Genomic DNA, 3898 nt, shown 5'->3' on the forward strand with positions numbered 1-3898 from the left:
TTGTTGTTGCCTTATTTTTAAAACAATCAATCCACATCTATATCTATCTGTCTATCTATCTATCTATCTATCTATCTATCTATATATATAATAAAATTATTATAATTTAAATTGTAACAAGATAAATAGTATGAATTCAATATATACTGGATGAGTAAAGTTTGAGAACAAACTTTAAGTTGGCTTGAGAAAGCCTAGCCTGAAAGTTTGAAGCAGCTAGCATGATTTAACATGTTGTTAACGTGTTTTAGCATGATTAGCTTGTTGCTTGTATTTTTATAGGCTGATTACAATGTTGTTAGCATAATTTGCAAGTTACTAGAATGTTGTTAGCATGATTAGCAAGTTACTAGCATGTTTTTAACATGGCTAACATGTTACTAGCTTGTTGTTAACATGTTTATAGCATTATTAGCATATTACTAGCTTGTTGTTAACATGATTGGCATGTTGCTAGCATGATTACCATGTTACTAGTATGTTGCTAGCCTGATAAGCATGTTGATAGCATGTTTCGCACATGATTAGCAAGTTACTAGCATGTTTCTAACATAGCTAACATGTTACTAGCTTGATGTTAACATGTTTATAGCATTATTAGCATATTACTAACATGTTAACATGATTGGCATGTTGCTAGCATGATTACCATCATACTAGCATGTTGCTAGCATGATTAGCAAGTTACTAGTATGTTGCTAGCATGATTACCATGTTGTTAGCATGTTTCTAATATGATTAGCATGTTACTACCATGTTGGTAACACGATTAGCATGTTACTAGCATGTTGGTAACATGTTTCTAACATGATTAGCATGCTGCTAGGATGATTAGCAAGTCACTAGCATGTTGCTAGCATGATTAGCAAGTTACTAGAATGTTGCTAGCATGATTAGCATGTTGATAGCATGTTTCTAACATGGCTAACATGTTACTAGCTTGTTAACATGTTTATAGCATTACTAGCATATTACTAGCATGATTGGCATGTTGCTATCATGATTACCATGTTACTAGCATGTCGCTAGCATGATTAGCAAGTTACTAGTATGTTGCTAGCATGATTAGCATGTTGATAGCATGTTTCTAACATGGCTAACATGTTACTAGCTTGTTGTTAACATGTTTATAGCATTACTAGCATATTAATAGCATGATTGGCATGTTGCTAGCATGATTACCATGTTACTAGCATGTTGCTAGCATGATTAGCAAGTTACTAGTATGTTGCTAGCATGATTACCATGTTAGCATGTTTCTAACATGATTAACATGTTAGTAACATGTTGGTAACACGATTAGCATGTTACTAACATGTTAACATGTTTCTAAAATGATAGTATGCTGCTAGGATGATTAGCAAGTTACTAGCATATTGCTAGCATGATTAGCATGTTACTAGCATGTTGTTAGCATGATTAGCATGTCACTAGCACGTTGCTAGCATGTTGTTATCATGATTAGCATGTTACTAGCATGTTGTTACCATTATTAGCATGTTACTATCATGTTAACATGATTAGCAAGCTAATAGTATGTTTGTAGCATGATTAGCATGTTACTAGCATGTTGTTAGCATGATTAGCATGTTACTAGCATGTAGCTAGCATGATTTAGATAGCTAGATATATTAGAAATATTAGAGTGGAAGCTTAAATGAGTAAGTTGATTAGAAATAGTACATAGAAGGGAAGCTTGATTGAGCCTCAAGGGATTCTGGAAGTTTAGATTTGAATTTTGATATATTTTTATATACAGTACAGTGCCATTAAAAAGTTAGGTGCATTTAATAAACATAAATACTTTTATTTAGCAACAAATTGTGACTGGAAGTGTTTATTCTTGCTATTACATTAATAAATTACATTTTAAAATTGTTCGTTCGTCTTAGTTAATGCATTAACTAATGTTAACAAATGACACCTTATTGTAACCGTATAAATGTAACTATAAAACTACTAAATCAACTGAAATATGAAAACTAATTATTTCATGCGACAATGTTTTATATTAAAAATATTCCAACATCCACTGAGTTAGATCATGAGCCCCAGTGCTTTAACTTTATGTAAGTGAGGTGTCAATGTTATTCGGGTCTGTCTGATTGTTCTAAATCAATTAATTTGTGACTCACAGGATGGGAAACTACTTTTTTCCCCTAAAATTAAAAAGCACTTGTAAAATGTCTGGAGCGGGCAGGAAAGGAACAGCATTAATGCGTTTCTCAGCAGGCATGAATGAAATGTGCGTCTTTCATCTGTCTTTGTTGTGTGTCTAGACTGATGGCATTTATGGAACTGAAAATGCACTTAATGTGGCCATGTGTTTTGATAACAATGCCATAAAAATATGTAATTATATGATTTCGTAATTAAACAGACATGCAACAAACTAGCATACATTTCAAAATTTTACCTGTGATATAGCTGCATCAAAATTTGATCTGATACAGTCAAATCTGATTCGGTCGCATGACTTTTCCTTCTCATTCACTATATTTATATGGGATTTGACCAATACCAGATCCAAAAATAAACAGATGAAGCTGCAAAATGTTACTTATTTTACCAAAATAAGAGGGATCATATAAAATGCATGCTATTTTTTAATTAGTACTGACTTGAATAAGATATTTCACACAAAATTAATTATATTTAGGCAAAATAAGAAAAATTTACACATCTTCATTGTTTAAAAGTTTTCACCCTGGCTCTTAATGCATCATTTTTTTCCTCCTCAATCATTGTTGGAAAGGGTTCAAATACACAAAAATGCTGAAAACCAAAGAATTTGTGGGACCCGAAGGATTTTTCTAAAGAGCAGCAGGCAGTTTAACTGTTCAGGACAAACAAGGGAATCATAAACAACTATCACTAAACAAAAAAACACAGCTGTGGATCATTCAAACGTATGTAAACTTTTGAACAGGGACATTTTTATAAAATCGACTATTATTTTCTCTTGTGGACTATATGTAAACATCTTTTATGTGAAATATCTTATTCAGGTCAGTACTAACTAAATAATACCATGCATTTTGTATGATCCCTCTTATTTTGGTAAAATAATTAACATTTTGCAGATTCTGCATGGTGTATGTAAACTTTTGACCTCAACTAAACAAATAATATACAAAAAAAGGTTTTAAAAAATACACTACATGCAAAGTAGACAATAGCCTTCATCCACACTAGATTACTGGATAGTCAAGTCTAGCTCTTTATCTGTATTTTCAAAATTATACTTATATACTATACATATATTTATGACTATTTTAGTGCGTTTTATACATACACTCTCAGAAAAGAAAAAAGGTACAAAAGCTGTCACCTTTTTGAAAAGTGCTAATACCATATGAGTTCTATAAGAGTTCTAATATGAACACTTTAGGTGCTAATATGTACTATATATTAGTAATATAAATTATTTTTAGGTACAATATGCATGCTTTACCCGTTAAGCATGGATAAATAAGGTACAAAGATGTACCTTGCCCTAGTAACAAGTTTGAACCTTTTTTCTGAGAGTATTTAGTCTATATACCTCCAAATGTTCAGGGCCAATAAGATTTGATTTTTATTGAAAATGTCTTTTATTCAGCAAGGATGTATTTAATTTGCTCAAGAGTGACAGTAGAGATTTTAACACTGGTATAAAGAATATCTTATCTTATCTTTCTTTTTTTTTTTTTTATTTATTATTTTAACTTTCTATTCATCAAGGATCCTGAAAGAAAATGTGGTAACACTTTATTTTAAGGATCAATTCTCAATTCTCTATTAATTGGCAGCTTATTAGCATGCATATTACCAGCATATTGGCTGTTTATTAGCACTTAAATTACAAAGCACATATTAACTCCTTAGTCTGCATGACCGTATTTAGACCCCTCAATCC

Source organism: Labeo rohita, chromosome 2 (assembly GCF_022985175.1).
Source record: "Labeo rohita strain BAU-BD-2019 chromosome 2, IGBB_LRoh.1.0, whole genome shotgun sequence".
In the NCBI taxonomy this organism is placed as follows: domain Eukaryota; kingdom Metazoa; phylum Chordata; class Actinopteri; order Cypriniformes; family Cyprinidae; genus Labeo; species Labeo rohita.